Source organism: Eriocheir sinensis, chromosome 38 (assembly GCF_024679095.1).
Source record: "Eriocheir sinensis breed Jianghai 21 chromosome 38, ASM2467909v1, whole genome shotgun sequence".
Classification (NCBI taxonomy): Eukaryota; Metazoa; Arthropoda; class Malacostraca; order Decapoda; family Varunidae; genus Eriocheir; species Eriocheir sinensis.
In genome coordinates, this window is record NC_066546.1 from 3,426,068 (window position 1) to 3,442,086 (window position 16,019).

Here is a 16,019-nt window from a genome sequence, read left to right on the forward strand (position 1 = left end):
TTGAGCACTGTCAGCCCTTGTGTTCACATTATCAAAGTTCATGACAATATTACCTCCATTTGTGAATTTTGAATCAGTTATTTGAATGCCATTTCATGCCTGGGAGACTTCATCCTTCATATCTGTTGCCTTCTTTTCCTGGGTAGGAGCTTTCACAACTTGGAGATTCTTCTTCACCTTCCTGTCTCTCTTCGTCACCTCAGCCCAGCTAAGTGTTTGGTCAGCTCGAAGGGCGTCAGCAACTGACCCCAGGCCCTACTGCACTCTCTCAGCCCTTGATTCAACCTCATCTTAAACCAAAGCTATTTCTTTAGATAAATCTTGCTTCAATTTATCCAATTTCTCTACAATATTGGTAGCCAGAGATGCTTTATGGAGGCATGTGGTGCAAATCCAATTAATTTTAGGTATATCATCCTGCTAAATTCCAGACAAATGAGCACACTTCACACGACACAAATATAGGACACAAACAGCATCCAATCCACTTCTCGCCTGTGAAATCCTCACAAACGTAACGCAAATCCCTCACGCCCTTGGCACTGGCTGCCATGTCGACACGGCACTTTTCGCGTGGAACAAGACGTAGCACATCCGATCACGACCACGACCAATCACTCACTCCACTGAGTCCACTCCACTCTGACCTTACTATAAATTCTGAATTGGGGACTTGGTGTCCTTCAGTGCCTCAAAAACGTAATTTTTCCACCCGTCAACTCACAGACCCGCTGCAATCTATTTTCTACTCTAGTTCCCTTCTATACTATATAAACCACTTTTGCAAGATTTGACCACCATTTTCATTAATATTTTTTTTTACAGCAAAGGAAGAAGCTCAAGGGCAACAAAAAAAGGTGTAGAAAAAAAAGCCCGCTATTCGCTTATGCTGGAAAACTCTGGAACAGTCTTTTTCTGCCTGTATTTCATCCTACCAACGACTTGAACATTTTGAAGAGAAATATGAACACTTTTCAATCCGATTCTACCCTTTCCTTTTTTTGTGTTATTGTCCTTGAACTGCCTCTTATTGTCCTTCAGCTGCCTCTTCTGCTGTAACAAAAATACAGGACAGAAAAACAAGGAGAAATGAATTCCATCCCATCGTTCCAAGACGGATGTCGAGATAACATAAACGAGCAAAAATTTCTGACATGATCCACCATAAAAATAATCTTGGAACTCCGCGTAGCACACACTTTCATGAACACACACACATCATGAATAGATATCACCGAATAAACGAAAGAATAGTGATTAACTTACGAATATATGAGGAAAACGTTAAATGATATATTTGAACATCTAAAGGTCCTCGTAATAGGCACAGACGAATTATACGAATATTTACTTATCAGATGATCTCTCTCTCTCTCTCTCTCTCTCTCTCTCTCTCTCTCTCTCTCTCTCTCTCTCTCTCTCTCTCTCTCTCTCTCTCTCTCTCTCTCTCTCTCTCTCTCTCTCTCTCTCTCTCTCTCTCTCTCTCTCTCTCTCTCTCTCTCTCTCTCTTTTCGCCTTCGTTGCCTCCCGGCTTGGTGGAAATCGCCAGAAAAAAACGGTAATTGCATTCACCAGTTATGAAAAACATTGCGGGCAGAGAACGGGTCATCGAGGGCAGCTGTACAAGGTAGAGAGTTGGCGGGCTGTTAAAAGGGGCAAACTTTACTGAGGGAAGGGAAGAGGGGATGTGCAGAGAGGAAAAGAGTGGAGAGAGTAGAACTGGCAGAGGGAAGGTAGGGGAGTTGGAGAGGGGAAGAGAAAGAGGGGAGGGGGGAAATACATGGATTGAGGAGATGGAAGAACTTGTAGAAAGGAAGTCTGGGGTAGGGTGGAGAGAATATGGAGAGCAGAAAGACAAGGACAGGTGGAGAGAGGAATACATGACACAAGGGAAACGGGTAAAAACAAACACAAAAGGAAATGGAAGGGGAAGTAGAAGATAAGGGAAGAAAAGGAAAAAAAAAATGAAGAAAGACAACGATAATTTATCCAACACACTAACCTTTTTTCATCTCATCCACCTTCTCTTATACCTTCTACTCTTCTAACGTACTTTTTGTTCTCTTCCTCTTTAAACTGTTCTCCTTTTGTTCTTCCTCTGAATCCTCAAAACCTATCCTCCTCCTCTACTTCCTCTTCCTCCTCGCTCACCTACTCTTACCTTACTACTGCAAAACACTCATCCCTCCTCTTCCTTCTCTTCTTCCATTTATCCTAAACCCACATCCTTCCTCTCACCTATTCCTCCTCCACTTTCTCCAAATCCAGTTCACTTCGCAATTCTCACGACCCTTTTTCCCTTCACCGAGTACTTTTCTCCTACCACAAATAAACGGAAACTTGTGACATGCACCCAATAAATATAACACGCGGATTAACACCGAGTGGTTTGCTTTTAGCGTCAACTTTAAAAGGCATCAGTGAACAACAACAACAACAACAACAACAAAACTCTGGGACAACGGTGACGGCAATGGCCCACCTTTCCCCTCTGTGTTACCCCTTCATATCATTGTTTCCCAAATAATGAGGGAGCAAGGGCGCAGGGACAGGAATCCAACCAACCACCCTGTTACCTATATATAGTGGGTCAGGTGGTTCATTAATTAGGCTCGTGCAGGTAACACATGTGGCCCAGGTCACAACTAGAAGGTCAGATTCGGCAGGTACAATCATTAGTCACGTACCAGTATTATCTGTACCTGTATCTCATTATCTGCGGGTCTATTAATACATATGTTCATGTGTTCGTTAGTGATTGGGTTAATTAATTCATCACATCTGGGATCGAATTCTGGCATCGTTTCGGTATTTCGTCTAATGATGTTTTTATTCTTAGTTTTAAAGTTGGAATTTCCATATTAACCTTTCCTCATTAATATTTCATGGATCTTCTACCATTGTTATGATCCTAATACGCTGTCTTTTTTGTATCCTTCATCCTTTTCCTGTGATTCCAAATATATTATTAACATGTCGAGATCATCTGCCTCTGTGTCCATTATTTTAATGCTCTTTCTTATTACGCACGGCCGTCTCATTCCGTCTTTAGTTCAGCATTTAGCTTCTATTCCATTATTATGTAATCGATTGTTGCTCCGTGTCTCAGTTATATTTCTACTGTTTGTTGAAACCACATAACGCTTTCTTCATTTCTTTAAGATTGTAAAACATGCAAAATGAGCTATCATATGAAAATAATCTCTCCCGTGTTTGTGTCTTTACTCTTTAAACATTTTTTTTACCCTTCGTTTATATCTATCTCTTGGCGAGGAAGATGAAGAAGAATAGAATGGCGCAGGAACGCGTTAAAGAGGTCCAGCCCGTCGCTATTACCATTTCCAGCGATAGACGTGAGTGATTGATGGTTCAGCTCCCATTATTCTTCTGTTTTAGAGGAAGAATCAATTTACACTTACCCGTTCTACCATGCATGATAAATGACTCTAGGCTTTGACACACACACACACACACACACACACACACACGCACGCAAACACACACAAAAACATAGACACACACACACCAAAAAAATCGTCCGTCCTAGTGACATGATTTACAACGAGAAGGAGAAAGGTTATAGAGGAGGGAAATTTATATGAACTGAATTTTATATGTTAAAAGAAACGGAACATACAAGCAGATGTGACCATCATCATAACTATCAGCATTTATTGTCCACTACTGAATAAAAGTCGTCCCCATCGTTCCTCACCTCTGTCCACACTGTTCATACACTTGAAACAAAAGGTTAAAAAGATACCACAGCAGAAAATAAATGTGCGACTGTAGGAGCAAAAATATATTAAATTCAATACACGCAAAAAATGGGAGAAAACTGTTTGAATTCTTTATTATAAAATCTTAAAGAAATGGAAATAGTAGTACATGTTTACCTAAAGTTAATGCATATTTACTTGGTAGGTACAAAGGTATTATAATATAAAGTGGTGGTCATGGTTGTGGTGGTGGTAGTGGTTGTGGTGGTGGTCGTGGTTGTGGTGGTGGTTGGTGGTGTTGTGGTAATGGTCGTGGCTGTGGTGGTGGTCATGGTTGTGGTGGTGGTCGTGGTTGTGGTGGTGGTAGTGGTTGTGGTGATGGTAGTGATTGCGGTGGTGGTAGTGGTTGTGGTGGTGGTCATGGTTGTGGTAATGGTCGTGGCTGTGGTGGTGGTCATGGTTGTGGTGGTGGTCGTGGTTGTGGTGGTGGTAGTGGTTGTGGTGGTGGTAGTGGTTGTGGTGGTGGTAGTGGTTGTGGTGGTGGTAGTGGTTGTGGTGGTGGTAGTGGTTGTGGTGGTGGTAGTGGTTGTGGTTGTGGTGGTGGTAGTGGTTGTGGTGGTGGTAGTGGTTGTGGTGGTGGTAGTGGTTGTGGTTGTGGTGGTGGTTGTGGTTGTGGTGGTGGTAGTGGTTGTGGTGGTGGTAGTGGTTGTGGTGGTGGTAGTGGTTGTGGTTGTGGTGGTGGTTGTGGTTGTGGTGGTGGTAGTGGTTGTGGTGGTGGTAGTGGTTGTGGTGGTGGTAGTGGTTGTGGTGGTGGTAGTGGTTGTGGTGGTGGTAGTGGTTGTGGTGGTGGTAGTGGTTGTGGTGGTGGTCGGTGGTGTTGTGGTAATGGTCGTGGCTGTGGTGGTTGTCGTGGTTATGGTGGTGGTCGTGGTTGTGGTGGTGGTAGTGGTTGTGGTGGTGGTAGTGGTTGTGGTGGTGGTAGTGGTTGTGGTGGTGGTCGGTGGTGTTGTGGTAATGGTCGTGGCTGTGGTGGTAGTCGTGGTTGTGGTGGTGGTCGTGGTTGTAGTGGTGGCAGTGGTTGTGGTGGTGTTGTGGTAATGGTCGTGGCTGTGGTGGTGGTTGTGGTGATGGTGGTGGTCGCGGTGGTGTTGCGGTAATGGTCGTGTTTATTTTTTTTATTTTTTTTTTACGTCGCTGCCTGTTGCGCCGGTAGGCATCTTCCTGGTGTGGCCTGATGGTCGGCCCAAGGCTTCTTCCAGGTGGGGCCTGATGGTCGGTCCAGCCCGTTCTGGCGCAGGCGAGTGTTTATAGTGGCGCCATCTTGTGGTGGCAGTCGTGGTTGTGGTGGTAGCCGTGGTTGTGGTGGTGGTCGTGGTTGAAGAGGTGGTAGTGGTTGTGGTGGTGGTCGTGGTGTTGTGGTAATGGTCGTGGTTGTGGTGGTAGTCGTGGTTGTGGTGGTAGTCGTGGTTGTGGTGGTGGTCGTGGTTGTAGTGGTGGGAGTGGTTGTGGTGGTGGTCGCGGTGGTGTTGTGGTAATGGTCGTGGCTGTGGTGGTGGTTGTGGTAGTGGTAGTGGTTGTGGTGGTGGTGGTTGTGGTGGTGGTAGTTGTTGTGGCTGTGGTGGTCATGGTGACTATAATATTTTCTAGCATCACCATGGTTGGCTAGGATTCACAGCAAAATCGTTACCATGGCAACCAAACCCACGCAGACGCCGTAAACACTCTCTCTCTCTCTCTCTCTCTCTCTCTCTCTCTCTCTCTCTCTCTCTCTCTCTCTCTCTCTCTCTCTCTCTCTCTCTCTCTCTCTCTCTCTCTCTCTCTCTCTCTCTCTCTCTCTCTCTCTCTCTCTCTCTCTCTCTCTCTCTCTCTCTCTCTCTCTCTCTCTCTCTCTCTCTCTCTCTCTCTCTGTGTGTGTCGGTCTTTGTCAGTCTCTTTCTTAGACTTATAACGATTCCAACTTGAGAGATCCTAGGAAGGGAGTGACCATTTTATTCTCTCTCTCTCTCTCTCTCTCTCTCTCTCTCTCTCTCTCTCTCTCTCTCTCTCTCTCTCTCTCTCTCTCTCTCTCTCTCTCTCTCTCTCTCTCTCTCTCTCTCTCTCTCTCAACCTATGAATATTCCTACGTACATAAAAGCCATTTCCTTTGTGTGTGTGTGTGTGTGTGTGTGTGTGTGTGTGTGTGTATGTGTGTGTGTATGTGTGTGTGTGTGTGTGTGTGTGTGTGTGTGTGTGTGTGTGTAATTCACCACGGCCTGATCACGTGTTGGACTCGCAGTCGCCAGCAGGTACCCTCCCGACATGAGCAAGTGCTCTTTATCGTCGATCTCTGGGTACTGCCAGGACCTCACACACCACACACCCCATCCCCTTGCTCAAGGGGGGACAGTAGCCACTCCTAGTCAACGGAAAGAATCCGGCCTGAGCGGGCTCGAACAGCCGCCCTGTCAGACCGTGTAGCCTGGCAGCGCAGCGCCCTAACCAGTTGCGCCACGAAGGCTGTGCGTGTGTGTTTGTGTGTGTGTGTGTGTGTGTGTGTGTGTGAAGGTCAACATAACCTGAACACATTTTACGGCGAGTTGTCTCAGGCAGTAAATGTTTCCCGCTACAGGTAAATGTCAGGTGAGAGAGAGAGAGAGAGTGTGTCTACTACCTGTGTGACAGCGTGGGAGGAACATCTGGCTCATCTGGCGGGAGATATCCAGGTGTTTCACGGTTTTCCTAGCTGTGATGTTTTCGGAGCCATTGTGACGGTTTGTATTTTTGTGTCTGGGAGAGAGAGAGAGAGAGAATTACATAGAAAATCAGACCACACAGACCCCATGGTCCAGACTAGGTGGTCTGTCCTTAAACCTAAGTGATTCTACATTAATCAGATGGCTCCAAAACGTTGCATTTCAACTCTAGTTAATATTAAGTTGACGGAAGTGACGGTCGAGCTTGTTTTTGAAGGAGTCAGTCTTGTTACTCTGGACCACTGACGGTGGGAGCTTATTCCATTCTCGCACTGCAACGTTGGTGAAGGAAAATTTGGTGCAGTCTGAATTTACTTGTCTACATTTGAGTTTTACGCCATTGTTCCTCGTACGCAAAGTGTCATCGATCTTAAACAATGTTGATCTGTCTACATTCGTGAAACCATTAAGTATTTTAAAACATTCGATCAGTTTTCCTCGGAGGCGACGTTTCTCAAGAGAGAACGCAGACTCCTTACGTTCTTATGTTATGTTCTTATGTTAAGGGTGGAAAGCTTTCTTCGTAAGATTTGTTGCGCAAGGAAGGGATCATTTTTGTTGCCCGACGCTGAACACCTTCTAATTTAGCAATGTCCTTTGCTTGGTGGGGAGGCCAAAACTGTACCGCATATTCCAAGTGGGGTCTGACTAAACTATTGTAGAGTGGAAGTATTACATCTTTATTCTTGATTAAAAAGTTTATTTTAATGAAGCCCAACATTCTGTTCGCTTTATTTACTGCATCGATGCATTGATGTGAGAATTTGAAGTTTGACGCGATTTTGACCCCCAAGTCCTTAACGCATTGGACGCTTTTGAGTTTAACGCCACGCATTTCGTAATCGAAAAGAGAGAGAGATTCAGATATTGTATTTCGGGTTTTGTTGTGGCCATTCTATTAGCATGATTTTCTCCTTCTCCTCCTTCCTCCTCTTCCTGCTCCTTCTTACCCTTCTCCTACAATATATGTCTTATTTAATAAAACGAAAAGAAAACATTCACTTCTTTAACATCTGTACTATGTCTATTTCGAGAAGACACAATCTCTTCTGCTTGGAAAACGACCAACAATGCACTGATGTTTAAGGAGATAAAAACTACTGGGTAATTACAGATTCACTCACGATTAACTAAACAAATAAAAAAATAAAATTACATAACTATATCTAGCACGACTCGTCCCTAAGGCATAAAAAGCAAGCCTAAAAGTAAAAATCCAGAGAAATAAAAAAGGCACGCTAAGACTGGGATGGAAATAGGTAGGCGGCGCATTTTCAGGGGTAAGAGCGTCATAATTCCACACTGGAGTATAATTCAGCACCAAGACCTAATCTGCTTCAAGGCAAGCCCTACCAGGAGTGTTTGAATGCTTTAAAATTCGGCTACGATGCAATTGCGAAAAGAAAAGGGAAATGAAAGGAAGAGGAAATACGTAATGATGGAAAAAAATTTTGTAAACAGAGGAAGAAAGAAAAACAGTAAATGTAAATGGAGGAGGAGGAGGAGGAGGCGGAGGAGGAGGAGGAGGAGGAGAAAAAGAGGAGGAGGAGGAAAAGGAGGAGGATCAGAAAACGACAAAGCGAAGGCGAAAGAGAAAGATAAGAATTAGAAAGATGAGGATGAGGAAGATAAAGAAAAGGCGAGCGAAACGAAGGACGGGGCGATACGAGGAGAAAGAGATATAAAGGTTTAGGACTATACGGACGGGAACCATTAAAAAAAAGATCGGGAGGTAAAAGAAAAAATGCAGTGACGGAAGAGTACAGGAAGAAAGTGACATAGAAACAAATGGTGATAAAGTAGGGACCAAACTGTGACATGGAGAGCAGGTTGAAAAAGGTTAAGACGAATGGATAAAAAGGAGGAAGAGGAGGAGACGGAGGGAGGAAGAGTAGAGGGAGGAGGATGAGGATGAGAAGGAGGAGGAGGAGGAGGAGGGAGGAGAGAACATACATAGGAGGATCAGGAATAGAAAAGTTGATGGCATATAACGAGACTGCCTTCTTTGAAGACAAAAGAGGAGGAGGAGAAGGAGGAGGAGGAGGAGGAGAAGGAGGAGGAGGAGGAGGAAAAGGAGGAACACAAAGAAACACAAAGGAAGAACAAACAACAGCAGACCTGCTGGTCCTTACGAGGCTGTTTGTGACAAGCTACACTTACTATCTAATCAAAGGTGGTAGATGAAAGACAGCAAAGGCGAAGGCGAAGGAGGAGGGAGAGGGGAAGGAGGCGAAGGAGGAGGGAGAGGGGAAGAAGGAGAAGGATGAGGAGGAGGAAGAGGAGGAGGAGGGGGTAAAGGATGAAGAGCGGGAGGAGGAAGAGGAGGAGGAACAGGAAGAGGAGGAGGAAACATGGAAGCATGGAAACATGGATGGGCAGGCAGCAGAAAGCCTATTGGCTCATTGCGTGGGTGCCTTTTTTAGAGATTCAATCAATCCGTCAGCCACAGGAGTGGCTTTCGGGAAGGATTAAAGCACTACTGAAGGTACCCGTGGATACGTTTAGTTCACTTCCGACGCGGCAAAGTGACGGTGAATGCAATTCTTAAAGGAGTTGATTCTTCATGCACTAACCACGTCTGCAGGAAGGTTGTTCCACTGGCGGACGACTCTGTTCGAAAAGTAACTCCAGCCGATATCCGTAAGGCATCGTTGGGCTAGAATTGATTTACCGTTATTTCTTTTTCGCTAGTTAGATTGTAGCGTGAAGAGTTTGGAGTGATCAGCATTGCTGAACTTGTTGAGGTACTTGAAGACTTGTATCATGTCTCCCCGCAGTCGCCTCTTTTCCAACGTGAAGAGGTTGAGTCGCTTGAGTCGTTCTTCGTAAGGTTGTGTTCTCAATGATGGTATAATTTTCGTAGCGCGTCGCTGTACTCTCTCGAGTAATTCAATGCCTTTCTTGTAGTTAGGAGACAAGAACTGCACGGCGTATTCTAGGTGGGGCCTTACCAGAGCATTATACAAGGTCAACACAACCCCCGGTTTCGATATATTCGAAGTTCCTCGCTATGAACCCGAGCATAGTATTGGCTTTCTTGCAGGCAGTCTTGCAGTGTTTTGCGTGTTTCAGGTCACTGCTGATAGTGACCCTGAGGTCTTTTTCCTCCTGCACTGCCTGTAGTGGCTCGCCACCCGTGTAGTAAGTGTGGTTGCTATATCAGTTGCTAAGGATAAGGAAAAGGAACAGGAAGAGGAGGAGGAGGAAGAAAAGGAGAGGAGGGGAGGAGGGAAGAGGAGAAGAAGGAGGAGAAGAGAGAGGACTGGGCGGGAGGAAGAGGGGAGAGGGAGGAAAGGGAGAGGAGAGAGGAGGGGAGGAGGAAGGGAGGGAAAAAAAACGAAAAAATGAGTAAATAAATATTAAATATGCCATGAAATGCATAACAACACCCTCATCAACATTTAACACCCTCATCAATTGTTGTTGTTATTGTTGTTGTTGTTGTTGTTGTTGTTGTTGTTGTTGTTGTTGTTGTTGTTGTTGTTGTTGTTGTTGTTGTTGTTGTTGTTGTTGTTGTTGTTGTTCTTTTCTTTTTCTTTTCTTTTTTTCTTTTTCTTTCTTTTCTTTTTTCTTTTTAATTTTTTCTTTATTTTTTTTTTCTCAATTCCTTCTTTTCATTTTTTAATATATCATATTTTACATTATATTATGTGTATCCATGGCAAATAAAATAAAAATAAAACGGAACAATTGCAACTTTAATAACAGTAACAATAAACATCCTAAAAAGAGATTAAAGATTAAAAGAATGCTCCGAAATTGGAAATCGAAATCGTCATAGGCAAAACAAAATAAAGAGAAAAGCAAATTGTTGCATAGTCTACCTGCGAAAATAATGAAGTTATGGAGATAATAATGAGGTCTAGCATCAAAAATTTGGATAGCATAGGGATGAGCGAGAGCAGAAGGGCATATGCAACTGGGGAGGGGTTTGAAGAATACAGTTAACATGTTCAGAGAAACACATTCCATGAAATCGACATAATACAGAGAAAAAGCAAACATTGCGGCTGAAATTAAGAGGCAGCAGCTTGTTGGTAAGAGTATTCGTAAGGGATTTGATGAGGTGAATAGCCATAAACATCCTATTACCAATAACAAAAAGTAAATGATTAAATAAAAAAAATCAATACAATATAATTAAATAAAACTCCATCATTATTCCAAGCTAAGGTCGCCACGTATTCTTTTCAACCTTCAGGCTGTTGTCCCAAAACATTTTAACGATATAATACTAAATAAAATTATGTTTAGAAGTGTGTCACGTAGGGGAGAATATCCAATTATCTGCCAGCTTTGTAAAGTGAAAGCTAAGTAATTCCGTAAAGTGGGGGGGTGGGGGGAGAGAGAGAGAGAGAGAGAGAGAGAGAGAGAGAGAGAGAGAGAGAGAGAGAGAGAGAGAGAGAGAGAGAGAGAGAGAGAGAGAGAGAGAGAGAGAGAGAGAGAGAGAGAGAGAGAGAGAGAGAGAGAGAGAGAGAGAGAAGTGTAGGTCTATAAATAATAAAGGTGGTTATTTTAAAATGGCCAGAAATAAGATCACATGTTACTCCCCGTTAGGTCTCTTTACACGCTCCCGTCGGTCTAGCTTTGTGATGAAGATTTTAAGTATGTTTTCTTTTCTTTTTTGTGTTGTTTATCGTTTCCACTTGTTTTCGTGTGTGTGTGTGTGTGTGTGTGTGTGTGTGTGTGTGTGTGTGTGTGTGTGTGTGTGTGTGTGTGTGTGCCCTACTCCAAACATTTTTTACTTCTTTATGAACTGATTTTCTTCTTGTTCTTAAGCGAGAATGAAAATGATGCCCTCCCTCTCCAACTCACCTCCCCCCTTGAGACTCGTTCTTGTGGAAAACATGTAATCAGAGGTAAGTAGTTAGATCCCTCCACCACTACTGCCTCCTCCTCCTCCTCCTTCTCCTCCTCCTCCTCCACCTCCTCCTCCTCCTCCTAATCAATATATATCTTTCGTTTAATTATTTTTTTTATTTTTACGTTTTGGCTTATGGCGAGGGCAGACTTTATTGGTAGTGGCATGATGGTCGGCCGCAACTCGTTATGGTGCCGGCAAGTGTTTATAGTGGCGCCATCTTGCCCTATTGGTTTAATCATCTACTTTTCGATATACTTTTCGTTGATTCTTCAGAGCTGCTTCTTTTCAAAGTTTTTTCACATATTCATGCTTTCGCCGGCTCTCATATTAATTGCCCATTGCATTACGTATCAAAATTTAGAATTGTAATGTCTCTCTCTCTCTCTCTCTCTCTCTCTCTCTCTCTCTCTCTCTCTCTCTCTCTCATTGTTGTCCGTCGTTTTTCTCCAGGTCAGAGGGAAATTTTTCGTCCTTGCCCTTCTCCATTTTATATGCGTGAAGATAGCCCGACTTTTCTACAGTCAGACGTTATTCATTATTCTTTTTACCCTTAATGGATGTTTATTTTTCCTCTCGTTTCATAGCAATTCGAGTCGATGTTCGTCCTTGGAAACGTTTAAACCTTTATTTAAAACGTTTATATCTGCTTGACATTTATATCACGTTTTTACTCAATTTATACGTCATCTTTAATCATGAACCACTTAAATAAGCTTTGTCTGTCTAACTATGTCTGTGTCTGTCTGTCCGCTACGTGTTTGTCTGTCTGTCTAGGTCTGTCTCTCTGTCTGTCTGTCTGCCTGCCTGTCCGCCAGTCTCTGTCTGTCTGTCCGTTTCCGTAGGGCCATCCATCTGTCTGTCTGTCTCTCTCTCTCTCTCTCTCTCTCTCTCTCTCTCTCTCTCTCTCTTTCACACACACACACACACACACGCTCGCGCCGGGCAGCATTTCAATGCTAAGTTGTACTAAATAAAAATAAAAAAAAATAAAATCGCCTAGGTACACTTCTCCCTCATGCCCTTGCTCCACTTACCTATTCGACGCTAAACGCTCTGTAATATTACCTAAGTTTTCTTCATTAAGGTAAGGTAAGGTTAAAGCTTTAGATAATCATAACGGTGGTCATAAGGCCATGGACGAAAAACTGGATGCACTTATGGGTACGTTATCGGGCGGAGGAATTAGTCTCGGGCAGTCACATTGAGTGTAAGGCTTCATCTAGAATACACAGCGCCGTTATAGCTCTCATTTCACAAAATACATTGAATTACTTTAGTCTAGACTCTAGAGAGTGCAAGGAAGAGTTACGAAAATAATTCCATTATTCAGGCTACAGCCGTATGTAGAAACACCCAAGCGATTGAATCTCCTTCCGTTGGAAGGAGTTGATTGCAAGGGAATTTCATAGTCATTCATGTATCTGAAGAAGTTAAACAAACACGAGAACTAGAAAATCGGTCGAATAGTTTAAACGAAGTAATGTAGACTTCAGTTGATTTTTTTTTCGGACGAGTCCTCTGCCACTGTAGGACCCTTTCTGCAAAAAGTAGTGGATGCGAAACTGACAACTCATATAATAATCATATTGCAAGTTTTTTTGTTACGTTAGAAAAGAGCCGAATGGTCCCACACAAATGGAGAGCAAGTGCTGTCATATTTTCCACAGGTCACAAAGGAAAGAGCCTTAGGAAAAGCCAACAGGCTTTCGGTTTCCACGATCATGTTTCCATGTGTAATTTTCCTGTTTCTCTTCCTTTTCTTCTTTTCTTCTCGTTCCTTCTCATGTGCTTATTCTTATTTTTCTTCTTCCTTTTCATTCTCTTTATTCTACTATTTTTCCAATCACTCCTACACCTCCGAGTGCTTGGGTTTTCTGGGAAACGATGATGTGAGGAAGGGAAGAGCTGTGGGACTGAGGGATAGAAGAGAAGGGAGGGAGGGAAGGGAGACAGGCGGTTGGAGACGAGTCTGAACTGTCTCGTTATCGTAATGGCACCTAGACAAAAAATGAAGATGGGAAAACTAGATGGAGAAAGAAGAGGAGGAGAAGAGAGGAGAGGAGAGGAGAGGAGAGGAAAGGAGAGGAGAGGAGAGGAGAGGAGAGGAGAGGAGAGGAGAGGAGAGAGAAGAGGAGAGGAGAGGAAAAGAGAGGAGTAGGAGTTGGATGAGGAGAAAGGGGAAGAGGAGAGGAGAGGAGAGAGAAGAGGAGAGGAGAGGAAAAAAGAGGAGTAGGAGTTGGATGAGGAGAAAGGGGAAGAGAATGAGGATGAGGAAGAGGAGGAAGGAGAAATGAGGTTTGAGCTCACCTTTTCAACTTTTATTTTGCTCAAATGGTAAACGGAAATCGTCAGGATGTTAATCAGATACAAACACACACACACACACACACACACACACACACACACACACACACACACACACACACACACACACACACACACACACACACAAACACAAACACACACACACACACACACACACACACACACAGTTGAATGGCGGAAACGAAAAAGTTGAAAAAAAAAAGATGGAAAAATGAATAAAAGCCAAAAGAGAAAAATAACAACTGGAGAAAGATACACAGGAGAAGCTGGGACCTGCTTAACGATAGGAAGAAGGGATGGAAGGAAGGAGGACAAATATTGGAGGGAAGTAAAATATGACGAAGATAAGATGGAGGAAGATGAATATGCATACCAGGAGGAGGAGGAGTAGAAGGAGAAGATGGAGAGGGAGAAGGAGGAGAAAACATGGAAACCTGTAAGAGTAGGTAACAGGAAGCCTGTTGCCCCATCACAAGGCTGCCTGCTTTAGTTCTTTAATCAATCCGTCAGCCACTTTAGTGACATTCTGAAAAGATTGCAGCACTTTCGGACGTATGCGTGGGTACTTTCAGTTCCTTCCAGAGGCAACAGAGTGACGATCAATGAGATTCTTAAAGCAGCTGATCGTTTCCACACTAACTACGTCTGCATGAAGGCTGTTCCAGTAGATGACTCTGTTCGAGAAATAACTCCTGCCGATGTCTGTGATGCATAGTTTCGCTTAACTGTTTGACCATTGTTTCTGGTTTTCGTGTTAGGTTAGAGCGCAAAAAGCTTAAAGTTATCGACATTACTGAACATTTTAACGTTTTTGAAGACCTGGATCAAGTCCCGCCGCAGTATTCTCTTTTCCACCTTAATTAATGAGATTGAGTCCGTTGAGCCGTCCTTCATAAAGTGTAGTCCTCAATGATGGTATCATCATTGTAGAGCGTCGCTGTACTCTCTCGAGGAGCTCAATATCCTTTATGTATTAGGGGACCAGAACTGACTACATATTCCAGGTGGGGTCTCACCAGTGAATACAAAGAAGTGGAGGAAACAGAAGAGAAGATTTTAGGAGAGAAAGAGACAAAAAGGTAGTGTAGTCTACAAGAAAGCGCTAGATGAGAAAGTAAACATATATTAGGAATAAATAGAGGAGGAGGAGGAGGGGGGGAGGAGGGGGAGGAGGAGGAAGAGGAGGAAAAACAAAAGAATGAGGGAGAAGAGGAAGGAAGGCAAGAGAGAAGAAAGGAAGAGATGCACGAGTAGGTAGCTGAGGAAGAGGAAGTTACCTGGGGATGTTTAAAGGTGATGAAGGTAAGAAAAGAGGATTACGATGGAGTGTAGAGGGAGAAAATGACGGAAGTTATGAGTAAGAGGACGCGGCAAGTGAAGAAAAGAAAAAACGAAAACGAAAAAGAAAAAGAAAAAGGAGGAGGAGGAGGAGGAGGAGGAGAGGAAGAGGAGGTAGAGGCGGCGGCGGCGGTGGTGACAAGAGGAGGAGGAAGAGGGGGACAAGGAAGAAGAGGAAGAGGAGGAGGAGGAGGAGGAGGAGGAGGAGGAAGAAGTGGAGGGGAAGGAGGAGGAGGAGGTAGAGGCGGCGGCGGCGGTGGTGACGGAGGAGGAGGAAGAGGGGGAGGAGGAAGCAGAGGAAGAGGAGGAGGAGGAGGAGGAGGAGGAGGAGGAAGAAGTGGAGGGGAAGGAGGAGGAGGAGGAGGGGAAGGAGGAGGAGGAGGAGGAGGAGGCTCAGATATCCAGGTGATCCTTCTATTAGGGTCCACAAAAACACGAGGGAGGAAAGAAGGTTATTTTATTAGGGAGCTCTCAGGTAAGGAGAGACCGAATACAGGTGCATCAGGGTAGCTCGGTTCAGTTCCTCCTCCTCGTCTTCCCTCTTCCCTAACTCCTCTTCCCCCTCTTGCTCGTGATTGTTTTTTTTCGCCATGTTTTTTTTTCTTTCCTTTCTGCGATCACATTTCGTGCTGAGCTGTTCTTTCTTATCCTTCTTTTTGTGTTTATCTCCTCCTCCTCCTCCTCCTTTTTCTCCTGTTTTTCTTCTTCCTCACTTATATCTAAGATCTCATATTATGTGGAGGTACTTCATTTTTTTTGTATCTTTTTCTTTACATTTCCTCTTCCACCTCTTCTTCCGCCTCGTTTTGTTTGTCATCTGGGGATTTATTTTCCATTTTCCGCTTTCTGTATTTTCATAACCTTCAACTGTTTACTTTCGTGCATCTCTTTCTTTAACTTTCCACGTACCTCTTTCTTTCTTTCTCTTCGTTCTCCTGTTCAAACATTTATATAATTCAGTTACATTAATCCTTTTCCTTCTTGTGTATTTTTTCTCTACTTCCATTCTTCTCTACATTTTCTTCGCCAGAATGTGGTCAT